The 14,482-nt window shown below is 64.7% G+C and overlaps 1 long non-coding RNA gene across 2 annotated transcripts; it reads right to left on the reverse strand.

The window, feature by feature from the left end:
- Nucleotides 1-11,551: 11,551 nt before the first annotated feature.
- Nucleotides 11,552-13,923, reverse strand: LOC123599893. Of its 2 annotated transcripts, XR_006713341.1 has the most exons (3): nucleotides 13,767-13,923; nucleotides 13,186-13,601; nucleotides 11,552-13,133 (listed from the first exon to the last, which is right to left on the reverse strand). It is a non-coding gene; the product is annotated as an uncharacterized LOC123599893 (long non-coding RNA). The 2 variants fall into 2 exon arrangements; XR_006713342.1 differs by having other exon boundaries at nucleotides 13,186-13,923.
- Between the last annotated feature and the right edge of the window lie 559 nt (nucleotides 13,924-14,482).

Consider the following 14,482-nt stretch of genomic DNA (forward strand, 5'->3'; position numbering starts at 1 on the left):
AAGTAGGACGTTTATAAGTGGGGGGACACGCCCTTCCTGTTAAAGGGAGATATTCGCGGTGGCCTGGGGGCTGTCCCTGGCGGTCCCGGCAACATGACAAGACCTCGCCACCCCCCACGAGCACAGAACTTTTATCAGCACCGTCCGAAGATGAAGAAGGGGGGCACAGAGGGGCCAGACGACTTCCCAAAGCCACATAAAGTTAAGGACAAATCTGACGTCAAGCTCTCACGCTCCCGCGTGAAGGACTTGGGGAGCCCCCAGGTAAAAGGTTTGTATCCAAAAATCAACCCCAAGTATCTGGGAAGCCCTGTGTGGGAGGTCGGCTGGACGAAGTGCAGAACCCAGGTGAACAGAGGGGGCCCCAGCCGGGTCCCGCCTCCCACCCCTTCCGCCTCCCCCACCCGGCCTGCCCTCCCTGCCCGTCCCCAAAGCCGCGCCACCTCCAGCCTCCGCCAGGTGGACAGAATGGAGGCCAGACTCCTCTGGCCCCACCACCTCCAGAGAACGGGAGCCTCTCCTCCAGGGCTCTGGGGGCCTTTGGAGACCCCGTCCCCATTTTACAGCTTCTGGGGAGCCTGGGCCTGGCTGGGTGTGAAGCACCTGCTGAGTTGAGAACTCAGTCCCTTTGATCACCGGGGAGCGGGGTGCAAATAATGAGAAGCCAGGAGTCAACGTCTCCCCTGAGATCTGCCGGAGGAGGGGCCGTCCCGTCCGCCTGCCCTCCTGGGAGGCCCAGGGGGTCGCAGCCCCAAGCCTGTGGGTCTGGGTTTAATGTCCGAGCCACCGATGCCACCCTGTCTAGCCCTTCGAGGGGCCAGTGGCCTGGGGCAGTCACAGGGACAGGAGCAGCTGTCCCTCCAGCCCCCCCACTCCCAGCCTGTCACCGCCATCTGTCCCAGCAGCTGGGGGGCCACACCCCTGGCTATCCTTTGGGCAGGACCCTCACCTCTGGCACGACATTCAGGGATTGACCCTGATGGGGGACGCTGGCGTGACCTCGGGCCAACTCGGAGGTCCCGCCACGAATCTCCTGCCCAGGACTGCGTCGTCGGCCGTGCCCCACCCCGTGTCCCGCAGCCTGGGGGTCCTTGAGACCCCAGCCCCTTGCAGGTTCCCGAAGACAGCCCTGGACCTATCACGTAGCACATGCCCTGGATCAGATCCGGGTTCAGAGGTTTCCCCCAAGACAAGGCCGGGAAGGGGGACCCCGGAGACATCCAGGGTCCAGGTGGCAGCCCAGGGGACCAGTGAGCATGCCACTCTCAGGGGCTTCCAAGTGAAGTAACTCCTTCTTTTAAAACGCTGATTACGGGGCGCCTGGGTGGCGCAGTTGGTTGAGCGTCCGACTTCAGCCAGGTCATGATCTCGCGGTCCGTGAGTTCGAGCCCCGCGTCGGGCTCTGGGCTGATGGCTCAGAGCCTGGAGCCTGTTTCCGATTCTGTGTCTCCCTCTCTCTCTGACCCTCCCCTGTTCATGCTCTGTCTCTCTCTGTCCCAAAAATAAATAAACTTTGAAAAAAAGAAATTTTTAAAAAAAACGCTGATTAGTAAGTGCTCACAGAGCCCTGCAGAGAGGGCCAAAAGGTGGGGTCCCCAGGACAGCATGGGGTGTGCATGCTTGGGGTGCGCATGACTGCGTGGGGGGATGCTTGCCATTTCGAGGTTGGGCACGCCCTAGAAGCCTCTGGCCGCTTGTGGAAAAGGAGACGTTATACTGCACTCCCCAGGGTGGCCTGGGTGGGGCCCCCTCGAGCCCCTGTGTCTCGTGCAAATTCGGCTGGGACCCTGCCCAGTGCGTGCCAGGCCCCAGTGTGGGGGGCGGGAGTGGGGCAAGGGGAGGGGGGTATAAGCTAGAGGGCACTACCTTCCCCTGCCCCAGACGGAGTCACAGAAAACAGGCTGACTCCCCATATGTGTGTGGGGGGTGGGGGACCTCCCTGGGCGGGGGTGGGGGGTCTGACCTGGGGTCCTTCATGCATCCATCCATCCATTTCCCCCCGTGTTTCCCAGGGCCTCAGCTGCACCTGGTTCTGTGTGGGGTGTAGGGGGTCTGGAGGTCACAGGGCAGGCGACAGAGAGAAGGCCGCTGGGTGAGAGCAGGTGGGTGATGGTGGGGCACTGAGCTCGCAGAGGCAGGCCAAGCGGGGCCCACTGGGGCCCTGGCCAGGGGGTGGGGCGGGGTCACGGCAGAGGCCCGAGGGGGAACGACTCCAGGCGGGGCGCTGGGCAGCCGGGTGACAGCTGGCTGAGGCCGGTGGGGGACGGGGCGGGCGGACGGCCTTCCACAGTGTCCGGGGGAGGCCAGGGTGCTGGGGGAGGCGCTGGGAGCTCAGAGAAGTTCCCGCGTCCCCACTCACGGAAGATGTCCCCAAACCACGCTGTCACCAGTCTCCGTGGAAACGCAGAGGCGCCCCGTCCCAGAGAACGCCGGGTTTGCACAAGCTCGTGGTGCCGCCATTCAGCTCCATCAGGCGACTCAAAAGCCAGCACGGTCCCTGCCTTCGGGCGAGGTGACAGCCTGCCTCACAGGGCGCGAGAGGCTCCTGCGTGTGTGTCGCTGTGGCCGGTTCCACGCCAACGGTGACTAGAAGTAAAACTCACCCCAGGATTAAAGGGAAGACCACACCCACCCGTGAAACTGGCTGACGGAGGCGTGGGATGGAATTGGGGCTCCCGCCCCCCACGCCCCACCCACGTCCCGCGCTCACCCCTGCGTGTTGTCCAAGCGCGTGCATTTCCCTGTGTGCCCGGGCCCCTCCCGCTTCACCCCCCTGCCGCCCGAGAAGGCCCCCCCCCCCGTCCCAGCAGGGCTCACCCCCTGGCACCTGCTAACCGGAGGCTGTGGCCGCTGCACGAGGTCAGGCAGGCAGGACCCCCGTTCCCTTTGCTCCAAATTATGACGGAAGTGCTTCCCCGCAGGACACCGCAGAGACAGCTACTTGCAAAACCTGGGAGAGCAGGGGAGGCGAGGACGAGCGGGGTCCTAGCCGGCGGCCTGCGGCCCCTGTTCCCTGGGGATTTACTTGCTGACTGGGGACCCAGCGGGGCCCCCAGGAGGGATTACGCCGGCAGACAGGGGGCGGGGGGGACAGCAAGGCCGCCCGCACTCACACGAGGCTGGTCCGATGGAGGAAACTTGAAGAAACCCCAGCACCACGGTTCCCCAACGAACGTGCCGATTCCTGAGGCCGACGGAAAGGTGTTTCTCCCAAGTTCAGCCGTGCTTTGAGCTCAGACCGTGTCAGGAGTCACACAGCCGTCATGGCCAGCAACCGCGGTCCCGCCACGCCGGGCACACTGCCACCTGACCGCTGGCTGTTTGAGCGCAGCGGAGGCCTCGGTCCCCTCTTCCCCCTGCCTGCCCCCCCAGTCTGGGCGTCCCCCACATGCCAAACGAAGCACTGGGGTCGGGGGCGGGGGGTGGGACAAGGGGGCAGTGGCGACCCGGCAGGTGTGGACGCCGTGGCATGTGGGGGAGGGGTGTCCTGTCCAAGGTCACAGGGAAGGGGGGGGCGGCACCTGGGAGCCGTGCCTCCGGCCCCCGAGACGCTGCTCTCCGGGCTTATCTTTCCGTGTAACCTTGGGGCTTAGAAGTAATTGGAAATTGATTTTCTTTTAGTTCGTGGTACTTAGATTTCAAAACGTTTGTTCTCAGGGTACAGCTGGGTCCTCCCAGCCAACCCCCCTCCAAGCCCCATCCCCAATCCCTGGCCAAAAGCGGATGCACAGTATGTCCTTGCTGGCAGCCATTGAATTCAATTTCCAGACCCCGTGTCCCTGGTGAATGCTCATCGTGAAAAACCCTGGCCGGCTCCCTCTGCTTTCAGAAAAAGCACCACAATCACGAATATCTGAGATGCAGCCCCGTGTCGTCCACACCGGCGCATCCCGTTTACTAATTCAGGTACGTGCCCGGGGATGGGGGGGGTCAGATAGTGAGCTCTCGGTGCTTGGAGCTGTCAGCACCGTTGATGGTCCTTTTGTTGGACCCCCTCCTTCTGTCCGCGGCCGAACCCTCACTCTTCCCCTAGGGCAGCCCGGCTCCTGCCACCCGGGTGCCCTGTCTTTATCATCCCCTGGCCTGGCCGGGAGAGGCCACCACGGGGGGACGCATCACGCCGAGCGCGGCGGTGGCTCACGGGCCCTCGCACGGGCCCCGCGGTGGGGACTCACCCGGACAGGCTGGCACGGCTGGCAGGTGGGGGGAGCAGCACCCCGCCCTGGGCCGCCTGCTCCCAGAGGCCTTGCCAGTAACCTTGGCTGGACATGAGTCTCCGGCCACGGCCATCCCTGCCCACGCCAGCCCAGCCTCAGGACCCCAAGCCCCCTTGCCACCCCAAGACCACGTGTCCCCTCTCCTGCGCTCCGTGCCCACAAGGTCTTGGCAGGGGACACTGTTGGTAGACCCAGAGAACGGGGCTGACCTCACACTCCCGAGGCTCCACGGGGCCCCTCCCACCAACTTGCAGAGCAGGGCCAGGATCTTTAGCGAGCTGGCCCAGGGTTGGAACAGAAAGGCTTGGGCGGCCCTCCCGAGGTTCTGAGGTCCCCCAGCTTGCAACTGGCAGGACGTGGCTCCCGGGGGGGGCTGTGAGGCGCACAAGTCCCCCTGCCCCAGGGAGCCAGAGGCCACTGTGGCCCCAACACCCACCGGGGTGTGCCCACTCTTCCGAGGATCAAGGGAACGGCAGTCCGGTTCGGAAAGTCACCAAGGCCACGGGCCCTCGCCCGGCCCTTGCCTCCGTTCTCCTGGGGAACTGGACAGAGCCTACTTGGAAAATCAGAGGAAGGGGACCTGGGCCCCCCAAGATGGCCACTCCCCAGGCTCCTGCTTGCGCGCAGGGACAAAGGGCAGGGACGCGGAGACCGTGGGTCCACACGGCCGGTCCGGGGCCCAGCCAGAAAGGACCTCGGGGCCCTGCTGCCCCTCCCCCCCGTGGCTGTGGGCACACATTGCACCACGGGCGGCCTCCGTGACAACCGTCGGCCGTCTGGGCAGGGCAGGGGCCGGGGGAGGCCCTGAGCCTGGCGTCTCTGGGCAGCAATCCACAGCTTCACCGTATTATTTCGGGTCTGCGGGTTCGGGTTGGGCCGGAGCATAAAGGAGACTTTCTTGGCTGCGCTCTGGCTTCTGCTGGCTTCTCCTCCCCACCCTGTGGCTTGGACGGGCCCAGGACAGCACGGCTTCAGCGTAGCCCTGCCGAGGCTCCCCCTCGTCCTGCCAGGCCTGGGAGCGAGTCGGGCCCGGGGAGGCCTCGGGCGTCACCAGCGCCGCAGAGAGGGGCCTCCCCTCCCGGGCCTCACCCTCCTTTGCTCAGCTTCCGGAGGCCACGCTGCGCTGCGAGGCTGCTTCGGCCTCTTAAAGGCTTATTCAAACCCTAAACGAGAACTCAGGACCTGCTTGTGCCCGACACGACCCTCCAGACACAGAACCCGGCAGCGCTGACCCCAGGCCCAAGGACAGGCCTGTCGGCTCTGACCACGGCCGTCCTGAGGGCCAAGGCCTGGGACCACCCTGCCAGGAGAGCAGATCGGGCCCCCCCGCCCCGATCTGAGCTCATTAGCCCCTCTCACTGCCCACTGCCACCCGGAACCCTGCTCCCCGCGAGCTGGCCACCCAGCCAGACTCTGGAGCCTTCACCACACGTCCCCGCCGAGGTCCAGACGGGGACCGAGGACAGCCAGGACGCCCCCAGCGTGCCCAGCCAGGCAAACACAGCCACCTCGGCTGCCGAGGTCCTGGGAGGACGGTCAGGGTCCTTCGGCCTGAGCTCGGGGTCTCCTAAAGCAGAACACAAGAAGCTCCTGAAATCCTGCGCCCCACAGAGGCGGGACCCCTCAGCGCCGGACATCGCCTCCCAGCCCCCGCCCCTGGGCTTGCGCACAGGAACCAAACCCAGACGCTACCCCTCCTCCCTCGTCCTCAGGATGGGAGGAAAGTCTGGCGGCCCTGGCCTCGGGGAGAGATTGTCTTCACCTCTCTGTGGTGGAGGGGCTGCTTCCTCGCCCACGCCTCCCCAAGGCCACGGGGGTCCTAGAGGGTCTCCGAGCCTCCTTCGTGCACACTGGAGACCCTGTGAGAAGCGTCCGGCCACCCGGCCACCCCGCCACCCCAGCTTGGAGGCAGGACGTCCTGGGAGTCAGGCCTCACTTGTGCGGGCCTGGGGGGCCGTGACGAAGGCCACCCTGGCGCTCAGGCCCCTTAGGCTCACACAGCCCCCTGGGGGCTGCAGGCGGGGCCAGGAAGGGCCTTGGCCCACAGGAAGGAGGGGCAGGACGGGCTGTGTGGAGACGGCCACTTGGTGAGTGCACACTCCGCCTCAGAAGGAAGGGCTGGAGACACGGACCCCTGTGGGGTCGTCACTGACAGAGGAGACCGGGGAGGGAATGGAAAACCGTTGCCGCTCACGTCCCAGAAACAGCGCAGTCCAGAGGGGCGGAGTCTGTAGGGGGGCAGGGGAGGGGCGTCTCAGGGCCGGAAACCACCCCCAACACGCCCACGCACAGGCACGCACACCTACGAGCACGCGGCGTGCCCCTACCTGCTCCCAGGCACGCGTGCGCGTGCACACACAGACGCATTCGCACGCGTGCGTGCATGCAGTGCAAACAGCTCGTTAAACTCTCTGGATGTTAAGTCACCAAGAAGACCCCGCCGCTGTGGCCTCTTCCTGGGGCCGTCTTCCAGGCCGGGGGAGGGAGCTTCGGGAGCACAGGGCGAAGGACGGTCAGCAGACATTTCATTTCGGCCCCGAGTCTGGCTACTCAGGGCACCTCGTGCCCTCCGGCCTTGGGGGGTCCCACGCCGCGACAACGGGAGCCGTGGGCCCTGACGAAGGGGCACCTCCTGGGTTTGCCCCAGCTCCCAGCACCTCAACTCTGCTTGGAGCGCCATCGAGCCCTAATGGGAGTCTCGGGGAGCCCCTCAGCCACACCCTCCCTGGGCCCAGAACCGCCCCCCTGAGGGCCCTGGGGCGTACATCCCAGCAGAAGACGCCCAGAGGACTTGTGCTGTTTTCCACCCTCTGGCTCCCAGGTAGCCTGTCTCTGCCCTCTCCGGAGGGTCCTGCCTGCCTGGGACCTGGGTGGTTGGCTGCCACGGCAGGAACCCAGAGGAGGCAGGGTGGGCCGAGGGATGCCCACGAGTACGGGGCCGGCGTGCCCGGGAGGGCTGGGCTTTGAGGCCTGGCCCCACCGTCCTCCGTAAGGCCGCACACCCAGGGGTCCCAAGCCAGCTGCCTCCCCCTAGTCCCCTGCCTGATGCATCCCGTGGTCACCCTGGGCCACAGTGGGCCCAGGCCCCTCGCTTTGGTGTTACCTTGCGGGTCTGTCCAGACAAGGTCTGAACACAGGAGTCTGATCTCTGTGTAACAAAGGGATGAATTAACGAGCGGTTCTCAGTTCTTTGTAGTGACCCCGGGTGTGTAAGGCAGGACGAGGGAGACAGGACTGGCTTTCCAGGGTCATCGACCCTGACCTCCTCCCCACAGGGACAGACAGGGAGTGGGAGAAGCTTCCACAACCCTCCCTGCCAGAAGGGCGTGGGCCCCGCTCCGGAGCATCCTGGGGGATGGGCTACGGGCTCCCAGCAGACGGATGTGGCCCTCTGGGGGACCCAGCACGGGGCCAGTCGCCTCCACGCCGGGCACCTGGGCCCTCTGGGCACCTGGGCACCAGGTCCGCCTGGGCCGGGACCAGCTGCTCCGGAGACGGGACAGATGTGGGACCGGGGGGGTTACCGTCCACACTCCCGAGCGGACTTCCAGGAGCTCCGGGGAAGGAGCACCAAGGCCAGGCTCCGCGCTCCCAAAATAGCCCCGGGCGCGGCCGGCGGCCAGGGATGGGCCGCTGACCTCAGCGCACAAGCATCCGTGCAAGCCCAGCTGTCTGCACGGCCACCCACCCACCGCAGAGGCAGCCGGCCGCTCCGAGCCCAGCTCTCCCCGGGTCCCAGCAAGGGCCCTCACCCTGCCTGCCCTACGCTGCCCTTGGGCTGGACCTGGGCTACTCATCTGTAAGCCAGTTTGGCCTCAGACCGTCTGTCCCCCCATGAGGAGGGGTCTCCCCCCAAGAAGGGCTGTCCCCTCCTCCCTAGGAGGGCTGTCACTCCCAAGGAGGGTTATCCCTCTGGGGAAGGGCTGTCCCCCGACCCCGGGAAGGGCTGTGCCCCTGAGGAGGGCCCACGGTCACGGAGGGAGTGGCCCTGCCCCCAGAGACAGAGAGCCACCTTGTGTCCTTCCAGTTGGGGTCTCTGTGGGCTCAGGGGGATTTACCAAGCCTAAGTCTACAAAGCAGGTAAAGAATCTTCACGTCATTTCTATCCGCGATCGTGTTTTCCCCGCAGTCTCGCCTTGTACACCGTGTGTGAAAGCAGGGGGCTCCGGGGACGGCTGGGAGTCCCGGCCCACTGCACCCCACACACGGAACCCTCAGCTCTTGGGACACAGGCGCGCAGCCCGCCCTGCTTCCTTTGGGGTGACACCTGGGGGGTGTCAGTAGCCCACAGAACAAGGATGTCTGTCACCTGCGGCCTTCAAGTCCAGCCGAGGTCAGCCCTGGCACCGTCGGGCTGAGCAGGGGTGAGGCTCGGCTGTGGACAAGCGTCTTCTGGGACGCACGCCACGAACTGGGCAGACACCAGTCCCGCTCTCAGGAGCCTACACGGGCCGGGTGAACAGACAACAGAGCCCTGGAGCTGTGCTAAATGCAGGTGGGGTGTGACTGAGGGAACAACGTTAGAGCAGAGACAAGAAGCAGGCAGAGGGGGGGTGTGTGTGTGCCAGGGAAGAAGCTCCTGACAGACGAGCAGCTGTGCAAAGGCCCTGGGGCAGCATCATGCTTGGAGCATTCAAAGTCAGCAAAGACGTCATCGTGGCCACAGATGAGAAAACCAGGCCACTGAAGGCGGGTGACGGCTGGGAGACATGGGGGGGTGGGTGTGGACTGTGCTTCGCATTCTGATGGTAAAGCTGCTGGGGGTACCTACTGAGAAGCAGTCAAGCCGAGGACACGTACCAAAGACAAATGGCAGATGTGCTGAAGTCAATGGGGGGGGGGGGGGGGAGGGGCAAGGTCGACCCCAGGTTGGGCTGAGCATTTCCTGGGCTGGCGAACGGTCCTAATGGCACCTGTCCAGAGAGCTGGCCTCGATCCTCCCACTGGCCTGGACCTCCGATCCTGGACTGTCCTCTGCCTGTAAGCTGTTTCTGGGCTAAGGCTGTCCCCACTTCTCTGGCTCTTTAGCAGGTAGTCTCTGCAGAAACTTCTGGAACCTACAGAAGCTGCCATCGGAGGAATTAGAAGGGTCTCCCTTCTCTGCCGGTCACCCCTGTGAATCCTGGCCCAGAGGCAGCCGGAGGGTGTCCTGGGCAGGTCAGACTCACAGGCTCCGAGTGAGGCCGGGGACTGGCCCAGGCGGTGGTGCTGGGGGTCCCCTGGGCTGGCGACCCCAAGGGTTTCCTGTTGACTGCAGTGTGGAGGGGGGCAGGAAGGGCCTGGGGCAGGGAAACAAGGAACCTCTGTGCTCAGGACCAGGGAGAGTGGTTTGGGAGCCTCCTTGGGCCTTTGAAGTCCTGGGCTCACTCCCCCAGAGGTGGGGGGCGGGCCCTGGGCAGGGGCAGCGGGGCAGGAGATGGGGGGGAGTGGCAGAGCAGGAGGGCTGGAGGGGCCCCACAGAGCTGCCCCCAGCTCTGGACTCCCCGCAGGGACGCCGAGGCCTCCTCTTGGACGGATCCCCCCTCCTCTCGAACTGGGTCTCCTGCTCGCTGGGCCTCGGGGGTCTGCACGCACTTCTCCTCACAGCCAGCCCTCTGAGTCCACACACATGCTCGCTCGCTCTCTCCCTGTCTCTCCCTCTCTCTCTCTCTCTCAAGGCTTCTCAGCCAAAACTGCCCAGCCCAGCCCAGCGGGCATGTGCCCAGGGGCCATGGGGACCCAGCCCAGACATCAGAGCTGCAGGGGGGGCCTCTGACCCACATTCCGTCACTCCCATCACTAGCCTCCCTTTTCTTATGTTGCCCCTCACCCCACACCCCTGCATATCCACACCGTGTCCTGGGCCAGCATATCTCGTGTCTCACGGTGCAGTGAGGCACGAAGGACAGAGGCCTTGGGAACAGGCGGGCCTGAGGGTGCCCCCCCCCCCAGCCCAGGAAAGGAACGTCCACATCCACCTGGGAAGTCGTGAGGTGATGTGTGTCCAGCACCTGGGCACCTTTCACTCGCGTTGGAAACGCCCCACCTTGTCCCCTTGTGAACAAAGTATTCTAGTCCGTATATTTGCATGTTAGCGTTAGATGTATCATATGTCAAAAAGAACTCATGGAACGAATATGTACATTTTAAGAAAACAATAAATACCTGCCATGTGGCTTGAGAAATAGGACGGCTTAGCCGAAGGAGGCAGGAAGACATTTGCGGAGGTCCTTACACTCGGAGGGAAAGTTGCATGTTTATTTTTGCCAACCCCACCCCCGGGCCCTCCTGAAAGGGGCGAAGGCTGAGGGCCCCCTACACTCACCCCCACACACCCAGCTGCGCACACACTCACGCACACACTCTGCCTGGGTGGTCAGAGCGGCCGGTGGCGTCCCGGGTGTAGACCCCACCGTCCTGCGAGAGCCTCGCTTGGCTCCCACCTCCAAGGCCTTGCGGCAAAGGCACCCTGCGCCCCAGCTCCTGCCTCCAGGCCGCAACCACGGCCGCGCCTGGGGCAGCCCCCGCCCCCCATCCCCGGTCCCTGCAGGCTCCATGCCCTGGCCAGCCTGTCCGTGCCAGCCTGGGCTGCCCTGGCCCTCCTCCCTGTCACGGACGTGACTCTGGGCCCGAGGCTCCCGGCTGACGGCAGACCCAAGGCCATCGATGGCCCCACACCGTCCAGTGGTCTTCTGGAGACGGCCCAGCCCCGAGTGATGCCACACAGAAGCCGCTCCCAGTAACCCCGTGCTCAGGCGTCTGTGGGAGAGCAGAGCCCCGGCCCGTCCCTGGAGCCGGAGAAGGAGGAGGGAGAGGAGGCCTGGCCCGGAGGGTCCCCTGGTGCCGGCCCAGCAGCGAGGCCAGCGGGGCCAGCACAGGCCGAGTCGCATTCCTGAGCAATGAGGCAGCGGCCTGGTTGTCGAAGGCTGTCATTGGGGGAGCCCACACTGGCGGCCGGCCAGCCCAGATGCAGGCATTCCTCCGGCTGAGCTGCCCTCGGGCACTCACACGGCCCCGCACCAGGCCCCCAAGGACTCAAGGACTCGGGCGGGGGGGGGGGGGGGCCAGGGGTCCAGGGGTCCAGGACAAGAAACCCTGGGCCCCTGGACATTGGGCACCGAGGAAGGTCTGGTGGTGGCCGTGAGCACGCTGCCTCACGCCCGACTGACTCAGTGGCCCGAGGAGGTCACAGCCAGGTCCCTCCTCCTCCTCGGCCCCCAGGACCCCTGAGATCCCCAGCTTTCTAGGTATGTGCTTCCCCTCCCCCATGGCCCCAGCCCTGCCCCGGAGACAAACCCCCGAACGGCTCTCCGAGGCCCCTTTCAAGGCAAAATACAATCCCTCCTGCTCTAGAGTGGACTTAAATCGCTTTATTCTATCGAAACATATTTAAACTCCCCGTGAGACGTTTGCCAGCTCGGTGCCAGCATGCCGCAGCGTGGCTGACGACACTGTCTGGGAAGTTCCCGTCCCGGGATCTGGGAATCCGACGTGCCCGTGCTGTCCCCTGCCCAGGAATGACGGCTCAGCGTCCCCCGCTCTCCTTGCGTCCCGGAGATGCTGCAGTGGCCTCAGGCAGGGCGGGGCCGCGGGAGGCCGCGGGAGGCCTGCCGTCTCAGCCACCTGGGGCGCGCCAGGGCCCGCGCACCCCAACCGGTCCTGGCCCCTCTGCACCCCGTTCTTCTGCCAGCCCGCGTCTCCGTTCTCGGGGGGCCGCGAGGGCCGTTTCCGCTTCCAGCTGTGAGGAACGAGGTGGCCACGAGGACCGTTTTGCCGCACACGCACCCCGGTCTCTGCAGGGTCAAGCTGGGAGCAAAGACGCCCGGTCAAGGGCCCCCGCCCTCCAGGGGACACAGCGTCGCACCATCTCCCAAACCGTCACCCGTTTGCATCCGGGTGTGCAGGTCCCCGTGGCTTCCCCGTGTGGTCCCCACGGTCTCTTTGCCCGCCTGGGGGCTGTCCCCTCCCTGATCTCCACGGGGCTGGGCTCGTCCTCACGAGGTCTGTGCCCTTCGGGCTTCCTCTGCGTGAGGTGCCTGTCCAGCCCCCCCTGGTTTCCTCCCTGCTATTTTGTAACTGCCTCAGGGGAGCTCCGTTTCTGTGTTGCAAATCTCTCTTCCCAGCCTCTGGCTTTTCCTCTTCCGGACCTGGGGTTTTCCTTCCCTGACTCACTCAACAACTCCTTAGCGAGCCTTGGGGCCAGGTGGTAACTGGGACAGAACAGGGCATCCCCGCCCTCTGGGATCCGCAAGGCGCGATGGGGCCAGCCAGGTGCAGCCGCGAGGGGCCGTCCACCCACCTGCTGGGGCTCCCCCTGCACTTGGGGGGGCAGGGGCGTCAGGCAGAGGAGGGGGCTGGTCAGCGATGTGCGCTCACCACCAGCACCGCTTCCAGGAAGGAGGAGAAACGCTTCCTTCCTTCCACTTGGGCGGCTCCTTCCTATCCCGTCCTCGGGGCGCGGAAGGAAGGAAGGCCTGCGAGGTGAGGGCTCTTGGAGGGCGCTTTGGGCCACACGGCTGGCCACTGAGTCCTCGGCTGCCCGTGAAGCTCCTTAGGCCGGCAGCCGTCGGTGAGCAGCGCCCAGGCGGGTGGGGACGGCGGCATGGGCCCTGGAGGGGAAGGAAGCCCTCTCCCCAGACCACGCCGGGGCCCCGGCGGGCGCGGTGCAGGCCCCTCTGCCCGACGGGAGGGCAGTGAGACGCGTCTGATGACCGTGGCCTGCTCATTTCTACGCCTGGACAGAGAGCCCCAGGTCCCGACGCCACCATCTGGCGGCCTCTCCCGGCCACGTACTCGGCTGCCCTCGAGGACGAGAAGGCCAAGTCCCCTTCTCTGGAAGACGAAGACAGGCAGACAACAGGGACGGAGTCTGGGAGGAGGGATACCCCGGGGAGCAGATGAGGCAGAAGGAACCCCTGCCCAGCCCTGCGCACCCTGCTCCAGAAGCCCCTGCCCGGCCCCCCGGCACATCCGGCCCGTGAGTGGACACTGAGGGGCCGGAGGGCCGTGTGGACCGCACAGCCTGGGAGGAGCCACCAGGGAGCACGGCCCCTCTGGGGGAGCTTAGCCTTTGTCAAAAGCCCCGGCCAGGGAGCTGAGCATCTCGACCCCGATTCAGCCCCGCAGTCCCTCAACGTCCCTGGCGTGACAGCAGGTTCCTGCCGGCTGGACACAGGGGTCCTGGCAGAGGTGCGCCCCGGGCAGGGGTCATGGCGACGCCCCAGGGAGCTGAGCTGCCCCACAGCCGTGGGGGGAGATCCCGGGCCTCTCCTGGAGCACATGCAGATTCCCAGGCCCAGCGCCCCCGGACTCACGTGTGGACACAGGGACCGCCACCCGCGCTGCAGACACAGCAGAGGCTCTGGATGGGGAGGGGCCCTCAGGAGGCAGGGTTCCGCCCCGCAACTACAGGTGATTGAAACAAAACAAGAGACTCCCTTGCGCTTGAATTTTGTCCAGAAAAACCCTTTGGGCACACAAAAATGTTAAAGATTTCACTAACGGTATTTAATGTAACTGAAAACACGCGTGCAAGCACATGAAACTTTACAATGTTACAAATGTTCTCACCTGTACAATGTCTTTCTGCTCCAGTGGGTACACCGTCCTCTCCAGCACCCACAGGCTGTGTAAATACAATCACACGGGGCGCCTGGGTGGCTCTGTCGGGTAAACGTCCGACTTCAGCTCAGGTCACGATCTCACGATCCGTGGGTTCGAGCCCCACGTCGGGCTCTGGGCTGACAGCTCGGGGCCTGGAGCCTGCTTCGGGTTCTGTGTCTCCCTCTCTCTCTGCCCTTTCTCTGCTCGTGCTCTGTCTCTCTCTGTCTCTCTCTCTCTCTCAAAAATAAACATTAAAAAAATTTAAACACAATTGTGTATCAGACCACAACGAACATCTCGATAAGTTCTATAAAGTAATTGTCTATAAAGGAAATCATATGAATGTATTATTTTGTTTCTCGCTTCTTCTCTGAATGTCGTATTTTTCATTAACAAACTTTATTTTGTGAGCAGCCTTAGGTTCACAGCAAAACTGAACAGAATGTGCAGAGATTTCCCAGATGGCCCCCTGCCCCCCCCCACACACAACGCTGGTCCCTTACTGACCTCGCACCACAGTGGGACACTGGCCACGATCCACGAACCTGCACTGACACGTCACAATCGCCCAAAGCCCGTCACTGACACGAGGGCTCGCTCCGGCTGTTGGGCACTCTGTGGGTTCGGGCACAGGTGTAATGACGTGCATCCGTCAGTGTGGCATCACTCGGGGTGGTCTCGCT

The sequence above is a fragment of the Leopardus geoffroyi genome, chromosome C1 (genome assembly GCF_018350155.1).
Source record: "Leopardus geoffroyi isolate Oge1 chromosome C1, O.geoffroyi_Oge1_pat1.0, whole genome shotgun sequence".
NCBI classification, from domain to species: domain Eukaryota; kingdom Metazoa; phylum Chordata; class Mammalia; order Carnivora; family Felidae; genus Leopardus; species Leopardus geoffroyi.